Below are 14,104 nucleotides of genomic sequence, written 5' to 3'. Positions count from 1 at the left end.
GTGGAAGTTGCCCAGTTATAATCAGCTACTCCATTACCGATCCATATGAAAGTTAGAACTGTTAAGGTGTTTACAGTGCTTAATTTGTAAAATAATAAGTCCCAGGGCCCTCTCAGGTGATTACTGCTGCTTGCACCACTAATTGCTCCTACCAGCGCTGTCAACACAACTCCTAACCACCACACACCTAGCAGTGTAACAATACAGACTATTATAGGCCCCATAGCTATATGAATGGCTTGTGCCACATGTTTTAGACATTTTGAATATATATTGAATTAATAAACAAATGTTGTGATGATCTCTAAATTAGGGCAGTCTGCCACATGGTGGTGCTGTTGGTTTAAGTGCCTGTGTTGACAATTAAGTGCTGGTGCTGATCATCAGAAACCACCGGCTGAAATGAAGCACTGGGGCCTTATTATGATGTCGATATCGGGTGGACTTGTGTCTGCCCAACACCGTTGTTGGAACGGAACCACTCGACCTTAAGTCGGCGTTTCTGACATCCCAATTCAGACGGAAACATATATTTTTCAATGGAAGCTTGTGCGATGGGCGTAAAAGGCCAGCAGCCCAAGGTTCCATTGAAAAATGGATGTTTTCAAACATCCCTGCACCCGTGTGGGAGGCACCGTGACACAGTGTAGGGATATTTAGGTGCCCCCCAGGCCCAAATGGCCAGGAGGGAAGGGGGTCTGCTCGTGGTCCCCAATGTTGTTTTTCAACAGCCTTTCCATATCAGAAGAGCCGACATGGAATGGCAGTCGGAAACCGACATCATAATCCTGATGGCGGAGGCGCTGTTTTAAGGGGATTATGAACTGCTTCTGATGCACCGACAGGCTCCTGGATGGTCCCCCTGGCTGCTGCCTCCGAATGCACACATTGTAATGTGTCGGTCGGACTGCAGGAGCAGATTGCGGTCGGATCGCAACCGACAAGCCATTAGTTGCGGTCCAACCGCCATCGTGATCAGGCCATGGGTGTTTATCATGGACAAACCGAATCTGGAGACATAGAGCCTCACGTTTCAATTTTCAGGTCTTTGAGACCTACTGATCTGCATTGATTCATGGGTTCCCAGTGCTGTGTCCCTGCAGAGTGACAGAATGAATCTGTAATGATTTGGTTAATCAATGTTGGTTGATTATCAAAGAAACAGAGGAATTGATACGAAGAAGGCACAGCAACTACACTCCACTCTGCACATGTCTTTCCCCTCTCTTGAATGTTCTCAGTGCCTTAGAAGCTGTGGATTCCATGCTGTTACGGCTACTGCATTAATGCCATTGTGGTCAATTTTAAGTACAAAGGGAGCTGAATCTCCATTTGCTTCTCCCTTTGCTGCTGCCCTTCAAACCATACAAAACGTAAGTTTCTCTTTCTCGATCATCCACAGTCAATGCTCTGCTCCAGCCCCTGGTACCAGCTTAATTTTTCCTCATGACTCAGACAGCGGTGAGAGTCCAAATTTCCTCTGGTCCAGTGCTCGACTAGATGATTCTTCGATTCTTGTAATCCATACACCTGTGTTTTCTTTCCTGCCTATTGCCTGCCTCTCTATTGCTGGTCCTGGCCTAATCTCTGATTCTCCTTAAGCAAGCTTTTCTCTTTATCTCTGTCCTTTTCTCCCTCCCTGCCTTGGCTTGATTTTCCTGCTGCTTTAGTATTCCTCCTTGTAATTTTTCTACTTGGCGAACTAAGGGTATGAGAGTTGGCAAATGCAATATTGTTGTAAGTCAGAGACCCACAACAACCGGATATTTCTTAAAATGCCTTGTGGCATTATGTGCTAAAATAAAGGTTTACAATTTGAAAGTGTCTGAGGGAACAGGTGCAGGGATGTTGGCACAATGAGTAATTTGAGATCCAAACTAATATCAATAATTTGATTGAAGACAATAATGTGAAGGTGTCGTAAATACAATCGTCTAGTTGCAATAAATGTCAGTGGGAGCAACTAGAGGCTATGAGCTTGTTCTAGAAGTCCTTGTCCGCAGAAAATTCAACTGTTCCATGATTTATGTCAGAAGTGCTATATCTAGAGGAAAGACCTCAGTGGCATATCCTCCACCCCTGAGTAGTATGTTCAAAGGCAGTCAGCCCATGGCATCTCCACAAAATAAGTATTTCTTTCAAAAAAAGAAGTCTGTGTTATCACTTAACTCAAAATCAGGACCTTACTGTCTCTGTGGATCATTATGGAGGGGATAGAGAAGATCAGTTTAAGCCAATAGTGCACAGAGTTGGATGATAATGGTGGGCTAAGCCTGGTGAAGAATGCTATCGTCAGACTTAGTCACATTTTGGGGCAATCTCCTGGTGTGATGTATAGAAGGGGTTCAACCAAATTGAACTTCATTACATTGACTATGACATACGGTTCCACAAGGGGAAGGGGAACGCCAAATTTAAAGCAAGCATTGGCAAAGCCAGGATTTCAGGCTTGTTTTAATTGTGTGGCCAGGTATATGTTGTTTTTACTGTTCCCCTCAGTGACTCAGAAGCTCTTTGGGCCAAAGGGTATTTCTGTGAGCAGAGATTAATCAGAAGACATTTACATTCATAATAAATCCAGAGTTAAACACATTTCAGTTTGCAATAAGACATAATCTATTAGCTAATTACTTATTTTACCAAAGTACACTGCAACATAAGGCAGCCTGCTATAACCATTTCTGGCTGTTCTATTTTGCTTTATCACAAAATTTGTGGCTTTCCATTTACAGTGATTTCCCCTTTATTACACTATCCCCTCTTACTCACCACAATTTCACCTTCAATCAAAAATTTCACACCTTTCCCTTTCCCAACAACGTACTAGGATGGCCTCTCTTCATTATCACAAATAGTAAGTGACTAGGGGCTGATTGCGATTTTCGAGAATCGCAATTAGGAAATCGTCATTCCTAATGTATGGAACTCATTGAGTTTCAATTAGCGTAGTGGGTTGCATGATTATTAATGAGGTAGATAACAATTTGCGACCCATTCGGAATCACAGCCATCACAGGGATGGTGGCCTGCTGGAGTACGCAGACCACCATGTCTGTGATTGCTTTTAAATAAAGCAGTCTTTTGTTTTTCGAACGCATCCCGTTTTCCTTTAAGGGAAACGGGATGCTTTTAAAAATAAAAAAATTACCCTTTGGAGTTTTAATTTTAGGTCTCGTGACCTGCGTAGCACTGTGCAGCAGGCGAAAGTACTTTTGTCCGGGGTTCAGAAATGGACCCTCGAATCACACACGCTCATGCGTGTGTTTTCTGTTTTGGGGTCTGTAATTGGACTTTGAGTGCGTGCTTTGTTTTAACAGAGCACACATAGGCCAAAGGCGGGCGCATTGCTCCACCCACGGCCTATTGGTGTCTGTTACGTGCACCAAAGCTCATGTGGTTTCAGTTATCGTGCCCAAACACAGGCGCGATAATTGAAAGCACATGAGGCGTGAGCGTGCGCACCACTCGCGGCGTGTTTTTTTTTTAGTGCAGTGGACTGTAGTAACCAAAATGAAGGTAAAATGACAAAAAATCGTTTACAGGCAGTAACGTTTGAAAACCGATTTCATCTGTTGGAATTGGAGGCGGATCTGGCTTGGGGAAGAGGCTCACCCCGGGGCTGGCTTGAAGGACAAACTGATGAAGTTCGGACGAGCTGTGGCTGAGGTCTGTAGAGGCAGGTGGAGTCCGCGAGGATGCAGCACTCTGGAGAATGCAGGGACGGATTTATGGAGGTAAACACGAACTAGTGCCATGACAATGTGTCTTATCTGCTAGTCAAGTGAGCGGCCGGAGACAGGCCAGGGTAACAATGTATAACCTGAATCTGCAAAAACAAAAAACAGTAAATAATAAACTGTAGCATGCAGGCCGATTTGGGGTGTAGAAAAGAACCGAAAAACAAATGAGGAAAAGGGAGGTGACAATAAAAGCTAAGAATCGAGCTAGTGTTTAAGTCCCTCTCCACCGCACCTACACACACTTTAAAAAGAATCACTTACTTGGCTGCTTACATATACTTGTAGCAAGGAATACATAAAACTGCACTTTCAATGCTCTCTAGAAGGCGGGATTCCACGTTGTCTGCCTGGTTTAGATTTTAGGCTAGCTTTTCTACGTCCGAGTTTTACTTCCTCCCCCGCCTGTTGAGCACAGCCACACATGGCACCGCTGCACTATCCGGGCAAGGGGCAATGAGAAGCGCTCGGAGACCGCGTGAAGAAACAATGCATGTCCGGGAAAGAAAACATAAAAAAATTAATAATAAAAGCGAAGTAGAAGTTAACATTAGAAAAAAACAAGCATCCACAAAAAGATGGCAGGCAGGGGCCACAACCTAATTAAGATTCGTTTCAAATCACCAGAGATAAATGGAGATGAAAAATAACAAGCAAGCAACAGGCGGCCACCTCGCTCTGGCACAGGTTAGCTCTGTTACACGCGGGACATGGGGACCCCTATTTCATGTGTTTCACTCCATCTTTTCATCTTTGTTCATTTGTGAAGCGGAAACGACATGCTTTCCTAACATCCTCGGCTTAGAAAGTTACAAGGGACGATTATCGACGTCTTCTCATAACCGTGCCCCGGAGAGCTGCCACCGTGCTCTGTTTGGGGTTCCCCTGCCAGGCAGGCACAGAGGGTCCCTGACCAACAAATGCACAGCACCCCCACGAGGGAGTAGTAGTAGTAAAGCTTTATTTCGATATAGAAACATATCATAAAAGCAAAACATGACAGCATAAAAACAATAATCGAAACAAAGCAATTTTACAGTTCATAATACCGTTAAAACATTCATATTTACACAAAAGAAACATAAAATTTATACAAAATGAAAAAAGGGACGCTCTACTGTAACATCAGTTGTTTGGCAGATCTTAGGCTCCAAGCCCAGCCTAAAAATTTAGCCAGACAAATAGCAAAAAAGGGTCTTGTATCTGAGAGCAATATTCTTATAGCTTCCAGATGTGAGCGAGTTCCCAGGCTCCTACAAAGAGGCTTCAACCACCTCCGTCTAGGGGACATATAAACTTGCCACTCAAATAAAAAGTGTGCAACAGATTCAATTTTTAACTCACAGAAAGGACAGTGCGGTACAGTTTGCAAAGGTGGTTTCCATGTAGAGGTAAACTGACATAGAGGTAAGACCCCAACCCTGAATTTAAAATATAATGCCCTGTCATGTGGGCTGTGAATCAAATCCAAGTATGGTTCTCTGGAGGGGATGTCTTTAACCATTAAGAAATTTGCAACAGATTTTGGATGATTAGATTTAGCTAGTCTCTCACTATCCACCCAAGACCAGTATGCCTTCTTCAGTTCTTGTTTGGGAGGTGCTGTTTTATTTTCCCACGCAGCTCCTAGACCAATTTTGTACAATGCCCTCTTGACCTCTCTGAGCCAGGTGATCTTATGCCAGTCAGGTAAGGACAGTACATCTTTTAGGGCATCTGCATAACTGTGGAGCTCAGGGACGTTCCAGATTCTAGACCATAGCAGTAAGGGGCGTAATTTAGCTTGCTCGCAGATTGGACGAGTACCTGCGTCAAGCAAGATGGGGATTGTGGGGGTGCTCTGGGGTAGCCGCATCAGATCTTTATGAAATTTATTTTCTAGGTGGGCCAAAGTATCCACTCTCTGGGTACCCCAAAGTTCTGCACCATACAGTGCTGCGCTCACAACCCTACCCCTATAAATATCAAGAAGTGCCCCAATAGGTTTTATGGAGGAAGCACGCTGCTCTTTAAGTAGAGCACCAACTACCCTCTTATGGGTTAGGAACACTTTTTGGTGATGGGCCTTCCAGCTCATACTATCACTAAGACGTATGCCTAGATAGTCAAATTCACTGACACGTTCTAATGTAACGGAGTCAAGAGTGGGGGGTTTAACAGATTTCTTAGGCGGGTTGAGGACAAGGAATTTGGTCTTGCCGATATTTATGGCCAATCCTTTAGTGTCACAGAAGGCCTTAAAGCTGGAAAGTAGTGACTGTATGCCTGCAGGTGATTTCGAAATCAGGAGGGTGTCATCCGCAAACAGGAGCGTCGGGATTTTCCTTCCCGCCAGGGATGGTGCATCTGCAGGATGTTGAAGAAGGTGCTCCACCACTCCATTAACGTAAAGTGAAAACAGAGTGGGGGCAAGCACACACCCCTGGCGGACGCCCCTGTCTACTGGAATACACGGGTTTTTTTCGCCCTGGGCACCCCATCTGATTTGGGCAAAGTTGTTTTCATGAAATTTTATCAGCAAGGCCAACAGGTAAGGTGGTAGACCTAACTCGTCGAGGACCTTCCATAATAACGCTCTTGGAACCAGGTCGAAGGCTGTTTTTAAGTCTATGAAGACTAAGTACAAACTGCCCCCTCCTAGCACCACTACCTTCCAATAGAGCATTAAAAGGCGGAATGTCTGCTCGACGGTACCTGTCCCTAATCTAAAACCCGCTTGGAAATCAGACAATATCTGATTTTCTTCCACCCACTCCAGAATCCTGCCCAATACCACTTTCCCCGCTATCTTTTGCGTTGAATCCAGCAAACTGATGGGGCGATAATTAGCTGGGTCTTCCCTGCTACCTTTCTTGAAAATGGGGACTACTTCGGCCCCCCTCCAAGAGTCAGGGAAAGACCCCCCCAACATAACCTCATTAAGAAGGGCAACAATTAGTCTGCTCCAGAATGGGGGATTATTTTTTATCAGGTCGCCCGGAATCCCATCCGGACCTGCCGCTTTGTTAGAAACAGTACTCCTGATTGCCTTCTCTACTTCCAAGGTGGTAAATGCGACTTCATTTGGTAGGGGATCTGTGGAATTGGGCCTTAAGAGCGGGTCTAGTTTCAAAGGCCCTGTATGAGCCGAATACAGTTTGGAAAAGTGGGCAAACCAGGCAACACCAGGGATATTACAAGTCAGTTGTTGATCAATGGGCTTGTCTCTCGATCTTAGCAAGTCCCAGAACCCTTTAGCATCTTTCCTTGTGCTCGCCTCCGTTAGGTCGCGCCAAAAATTGAAATCATATGTCCGCTTAGCCTCAGTCACAGTTTTCCTATAAAGTTGCCTTGCAGACCTGATGGTAGTTTGGACTTTTCCTTTTACTGCAGCAACAAGATTACCCTTAGCAAGTCGACATTTGGCTGTGAACCACTTTTCACTTGTTCTCAGGGTCCCCTTTAAAGCAGTTCTGAAGCTGGGTTTGGGGACGATGAACAGCCCACTTAATGCCGTAACAGTCTCCGTAAATAACGATAAAAACATCTTACCATCGCTATTAGTGCAGTCAAGCCTAGATTCAGCCTTTGATAAGATGGTTTCGGCATGTGTCATCCTAGCCTCATCCGCTGAGACTCTTGCCCATTTGAGACGTCTGCCACAGTTGGATGGAAGAATCTCATGTGAAGCTTTCCATAACTGGATGGTAGTTTCTTGGGACCCAGATTGCCAGGGGGCAGAGATGGTTAGAGCGAGAGGGTTGTGGTCACTGTCACAGGTCTCTATAACCTCCATGTCTTGGTGATATGGCCAGAGGTTGTAGTTGAGCATAACAAAGTCAATTCTGGATGAGTGGCCCGTCCTATTGTATGTATAGGCACCCATGGGATCTGATTTGGAACGTCCGTTAGTTGCTCTTAAATTAAACTCCATGCAAAGAGCATTTATGTCGATCACCATTTGTGTCCATTTGGGGATCGGTTCAAGGTTCAAGGTAGGGATGCCCCTCCTGTTATCCTCCTCATTGATGTCCAGAATGTCTTCTTTGGCTAAAGGCTCAAAACAGCAGTTAAAATCGCCTGCCAGCAGGACGAGAGAGTTGGCGTCACAGGCAGACAGGTTGTTACTTAAGCCTAAAGAGTTTAGAGATCCTCTATTCTTGTTGCCCCTTAAGTAAAGATTAAATAGTTCTAGTTTCCTTCCTCCTTTATAACGCAGTGTTAGCCATTGAAGGTCGGGTGTTTCGGTAGTCCTTTGTGAAACACTGAGGTCTAGTGCAATGTTGATCCAGATAAGAAGACCCCCGGATGGACGTCCTTTAGAACCTTGGTGGCATACAGCCGGTACATAGAAGGTCGAGAACCCCACTCTGTGTCTAGGTTCCTGGCACCATGTTTCCTGTAGCAAGCAAATGTCATAGGGAGCCAGGAAAGTATTCCATTCCGGGTTGTCAAAGTTGCGTGCAAGGCCCGCCACATTCCAACATAGGACCTTCAATGAAGAATCGCCTAGAGAGGCAACGCTAACAAGCAGGTCAGTCTCCATGGAATTGGAATGTACAGGAAGAGGGGAGATCAAGCAGGGGCTATCTGGCCTCGTTTCCGCTCTTTTGTGATCTAGAAGAGCCATTTTGGTTGGTTCCATGGCCCGGGGCAAAACAGTCAGAGGCCCAGCATGGATTGTTGGGGGGCCGTTGGTCGGATTTCCAACTATGTCTATAACCTGTGGAGACGATACTTTTACTAGTTGTGGGCATACTGGGAACATAAAAAGTCAGTCGACCTCCTCCAGGCCTCCATATCTATTGTAGGTTGAGAGCCCATTCCAGTGCAAAAGATTGTTCTTTTGCCTCATGGGGTGGGCGTTCCAAGGATGGTGCTGCACCAAGGACCAGTTATCCACTTGGGTGTTCACTTGGCGTGGGGGATAGAAATAGGATAGTGGCCTTGGTACAACTAGGGAATCTTCGCTAGTTGGCCAGGAACAGATATGGTGCGCCGTGTGTGGGTCTTCGAAAGTTACAACTACACAGTCCCCTTGCTTAGATTTCTTAGTTGGGCCCACCCAGGGTATTCTACGGACCATCATCACTCCGCTTTTGATGCCATTTGGAATCGGTCTGTTGACGTTAAGCCAATGCATAGTTTTGTTTTTCAATGACCAGTGGTTTTCGTGTTGGGCAGTGCCGATCACAGGGACTCCTGTCAACACGACCACATAGTCATTGGCCTCTGGAGGAAGATCTATATAACCTCCTCTAAAATTATCTTTTGGACGAGAACCCTGCATTTCGGCAGAATGGAGTCTGGAGGGAGCTACCAGGTTTAGATTTGCTTTTTGAGGCTTAGGGTTCCGTGGGGGAATCTGCGGTTTGGTAGCCTGAGGATTAGTGGTTATGGAAGCTTGGTCCACAGCCACAGTCCTCGGCTTAGGCACAGGCTTTACAGCAACAGGTACTGGTGGGGGGTGCTGTTCAGCTTGCGAAACAGTTGCTGACAAATGTGGGTCAGGTAAGGACACGCCCTGGTTTTCGAGGCTTCTCAGGCCGAGAGTGGCCAGAGCAATAATGCTCTTCTCCATCTCGAGTAGATTGTTTTCAATCCTACACAATCTTAAATCGAGTGGTGAGAGAAGTTTTTTTAATGTTTCCCAACTGCGTGCGCGGGGAACCCTCAGGAAAAACATTACAAGCCTGAGCGTTGGTCATTGTGAGCTGATGGGAGGCTGCAACCTATGCCTTTTTACGAAAGTAAGCTGAGCGTGATTGGCGTTTTCTTATGGGTTGTGCACCACTGACACGAGAAGTATTTGGGAATACTTGGGAAAAGGGATTAGGGATGGGGGTCTGGACGTGAGAAGGTTCAGGGAGACTTGGCTCTTCTATGATGCATGGTTGTTCTAAGGGCGGAGTGAGGTTGAAATTGATCGGGGGCTGGTGTAAATCAACCTGGGTGGTAATACTATTTGGACAAGCGGAGCGTACTGGCGTGACAGCAGAGGCTATGTGTCCTAGAGATGATTTTTTCGAGAGGGCGATTACCTCAGACAGCCTACGTGCAGCTACCAATTCTAGGGATACCCGGGATTGAAGTTTGGATATTTCCTCATCAATGGCTAAGTTTGTGCGGGTGATGAAGTCGTCCATAGGACCACTGAATTGTGAACCACCTTTGGAAGCTTTGCTACGTGTCATCCTAGTACTCATTGTGTTTACAATGTTATTTGAATCGTCACTCGACTTGCAGAATAGGGGTCTATAGTTTCAACTAACCTGTCTCAGCACGGTGATACAATGTCAAGCAGGTTTGGGGCAATAAGGGGGGGTGGGCCAGGGCCGTTCTCTGCCGTCCTCGAACGGAACTGCCCTTAGAATCCTCGGTATGGAAGATGAGCCTCTGCCTGCGGTATTGTGAGTCCCAACAAGTGGCAAGGGAAAGCGCCTTTTACAGTCTCAGGCGGGCGGGGGGCGGGCCGGCGGGGAGAGCGGACCGGATGGTCAGTCCGTGGTCTCGCAGGGACTCCTGGATGTTGGAGTCCCTGCACACTCGCAGCCCACGCCTTGCCTCACGCCCTTACCTCCGCCTAAAGTGTCCAGGTGCAGTTGGTTAACTGGAAGCGCACTCCTGTGCGAAGCGGCTCCCGCGAAGCGGGAGCGGCGAGCCGTGTGGGCGGAACTGCCCTTAGAATCCTCGGTATGGAAGATGAGCCTCTGCCTGCGGTATTGTGAGTCCCAACAAGTGGCAAGGGAAAGCGCCTTTTACAGTCTCAGGCGGGCGGGGGGCGGGCCGGCGGGGAGAGCGGACCGGATGGTCAGTCCGTGGTCTCGCAGGGACTCCTGGATGTTGGAGTCCCTGCACACTCGCAGCCCACGCCTTGCCTCACGCCCTTACCTCCGCCTAAAGTGTCCAGGTGCAGTTGGTTAACTGGAAGCGCACTCCTGTGCGAAGCGGCTCCCGCGAAGCGGGAGCGGCGAGCCGTGCCCTTAGAATCCTCGGTATGGAAGATGAGCCTCTGCCTGCGGTATTGTGAGTCCCCACGAGGGAGTATGAAATGGACACTGGAAGGGAGACGGGGCGCGCCCTGTTATCTCCTCCGGGTTTCTGATGACATGTACTGCCTGGGCCACTGCCTTTCTCATCCCTACAGACTCCCCATCACCTCTAAGGGTGTCTTCCCTGTACGAAAAAACCCCACATCATTTCTACCCTTAATAAAAAGCAAGAAGGCCGAGACGAGGGGCTTCATAGAGACAACGCAATTCTCTTCGAGCCACGGACCCTTACTCTCGGCCCAAGTTCTCTGTGCTGTTCTCTGTGCTTCAAACAACACAGACAGGGAGTTCCCGGTCCGCCGGCTTGAGCAGGCAGAGCTGAAGGTTTTATTGCAACAATAAGTGACCATGGGCGCTTCCTATGTGGGGGGGTTCAGCCTTCAGCGACCCTTGAATCAGACTGTCCTAATGGGCCGTTTGTGAGGCACACAGATAGGCTTTTATGTACATCCAGTCCTGAAGGTGAGAATTTAGGTGCCCGCGCCCCCTCCTAATTTACAAACTTTCATCCACTGTCCTCCCCCTACAAAGTTCATAACAAGCATTTGCAATGCAATAGGTCTTGCATTATTAAAGTTTGAGCTATTGGTGTTGCATTATTTAGCAATGCCAATAGCTCAAACCTTAATAATTGCGAGACCTATTGCATTGCAAATGCTTTTTTAAGAATAGGCATTAGTCCTTCAGACCACTGCCTGCCATTCCTATAGGATAAGAGGTCCCTTCCCATTTGTGGATGGGTTACCACCAGTTTCCAAATTGGGCTAAATTGTGAATGCTTTGCGACTGCATTTTGATAGCAAAACATTTGTGTATACCAATGCAAATCGGTATTTGGAAGGAATACTCATAACACTCCCCTTAAAAAATACCTTTTTCCAAACCCAAAATGCGATTCTGTAACAGGTTATGAAATCGCAATTTGGGGTTTGTACATTGGGAAATGCCTTTTTGTGTTTGCAAACTCTGCGAATCAGGCCGTTTACAAACATAAAAATGCTCCATAAATCTAGCCCTTGATTTGCTCCCTGTTTAACTAAGCCTCCTGACCTTCTGCTATGTCCGTTTGCTCAGTGCCTAATTTGAGCCAGTGGGTGCAGGAGAGGTCCACCTGCACTCACTTTTGGAGACCAGCACTTATTTTTCCTCATCAGACATGGAACCAGACAAAGAGAGAGAAAAAGATAAAAGGAAGAAGAAAGGGAAAGTGAAAAATAGAAGAAAAAAAACGTGAGAAAGGAAGAAAGCAGTGATGGAAAAGAACCTGCAAGAGTGAGAAAAAGGGGGAGGGCTTGTTCGATGGTGGAGTAAGGAGGCATAATGTCAAATCACTACTCAGAAATCTTGTCATTCCAGTGCATGTACTGATTTCCACCTTATTGGGCAATATTCTGAAATTCCCATTAATTTCATATCAATGTTGGGCTATGCATTACAAATACTATATTTTTAGAACCCTTGACCTTGTGGCATATACGAGTATTGATTCACAGCTTCTTGGAAAACATTCTGGATTTATATTCAGGTCCATCCTGGATTTTGTGCAGACTGTATACTTTTCCAACCAAAGTCTCGAATCCCTAGAATCACCTGCTCACTGCTTCATCTCCACCCCTGCAGGCCCGGGTGGAGAAATCAGTACACCTGCTGCTGGCAGATGTTAACTTGATCACACCAGATGCATGTGATTACTAGTGAATGCATGTAAGCTCCTGATTTATTTGGTGCGGCTGTAGCAGTGTTTTTGTTTGGCTGAGTCTTTGTTTCCAGATTTTCAACTTTCTGAACAATTTCCAATCCTGTTTTGTAGGCCTTAGCGGAATTCTCAGAGTTGCGATAGGCGGTACTGTGCGAAGGGGTCACAGAACTCCCCAGTGCTATGTGCAGTTCCGCAAATGGGCAGAGTTGCCCAGCACGCCCCGCTCACATTGCATTTCCACGTCAAACGCAACACGAGGTGTGTCTTCGCATTGGAAATGATGCGCAAACGACACCACGCAGTTCGCATGGGCGGGACCATCTGTTTTTTCTGGTTTTTTTTGCAGAGTTTCCTGATTCCTCAGTTATAGCAAAATGTATATAACTCTGTTCTGCAGGCCTTCCTTGTATTGTATTGGAATTTCATTTATATAGTGCTTACTACCCCTGACAAAGCTTAGAAGAGTTTTTTTTTCTTTTTTACTGAGCTAGTACTATCGCAGCACATCCTTGTTTCTTGAATTTTCACTATTTCCTTCGTTTTCCTATTTCCAATCCCTATCTTCCTTTCCTCCTTCCTAATTTACAGTGTGTTACCCTCTTATCCCTGCTGCCTAATTATCCAGCTTACTGGAGTGATTTATTTGCTTTCACTCCAGCAAATATTTGTTTTATTTTCCTTCTTTCCTGTTAAGCACTATTCCTCTTTAGTTACTTTCCACTCCTAGCTGCAAATTTACCTCTCCAATCTTGCTTTTATTGCTTTCTGTGTTCCTGTGAGATCATCAGGCTACATGGGCACAGCTGACAAACCTGGTGGCTTTTCTCGTCCATTGTGAGTATCGTCTTTGCTATCTTTTACGATATGGCTATAGGTATCAGATCATAAATACCAAAGGAAGGAGTGGAGAGAGAGTGTGTCCCGGCAGACACAGGGAGTGGATTTGATCTCCCCTAGCTATAACTAGTAAACAAGTTGAATACACCCACACAAGTTTGGCGAAAGAAGATAGCTTATCTTGGGTTGGATGTGTTTCCTACATGGGTGGGAAGCACATTGTGTTCTTTAAATACCCCTCACACACCAAAGTGCCCTTGGTATCATGCTTCATCATAGGGGTCTTCGCGCCCCTCTACGGAATGCGGCGTGCTACTAACCAGCGGATACGCGGGAGCACTGATGTAACCACTATGTGTAGTGTGAGAGGGGGTGAGTGGTAGGGTCAGGAGTGAATAGTGGGTGAGTGTTAAAAAAAATCCTAGCATGTGAGGAGTAAAAGGAATTTTAATAATCCTCTGTGCCGGTATTGTTAAAAAAGACAGAGCAATGAAGAGGGTGCGCAATAACAACATGGAGGTTCTATTGGAAGACAAGGTTCCCAAGAATCCAGAGGCCATACCAATCTGCGTGACAACCTACAACACCCATTCCAACAGGATATCAAAATTGTGAACAAACATTGGAGAATCCTGAATTGCCGTGACCTCAACTTAGAGAAACCACTGTTCGCACACAAAAGGGGCAGAAACCTTAAGGACATGCTTGTCCTCACATGACCACTCACAGGCCCAGTCACGACCAACAACAATCCGACTCTACAACCAGTCCAAGGCCACCACCCTTGTGGAAACTGCAGC

At 46.2% G+C, this 14,104-nt stretch overlaps 1 protein-coding gene across 1 annotated transcript in view; it reads right to left on the bottom strand.

Annotated features, from left to right (window-relative positions):
- LOC144753658 (transmembrane domain-containing protein TMIGD3-like) overlaps nt 1–14,104 on the bottom strand; it is a 166,215-nt gene that overhangs the window by 73,899 nt on the left and 78,212 nt on the right. The window lies entirely within an intron of this gene.

The sequence above is a fragment of the Lissotriton helveticus genome, chromosome 5_1 (assembly GCF_964261635.1).
Source record: "Lissotriton helveticus chromosome 5_1, aLisHel1.1, whole genome shotgun sequence".
Classification (NCBI taxonomy): Eukaryota; Metazoa; Chordata; class Amphibia; order Caudata; family Salamandridae; genus Lissotriton; species Lissotriton helveticus.
Note: the sequence above shows the minus strand (reverse complement) of the source record. Positions and strands in the feature narration are given on the sequence as shown.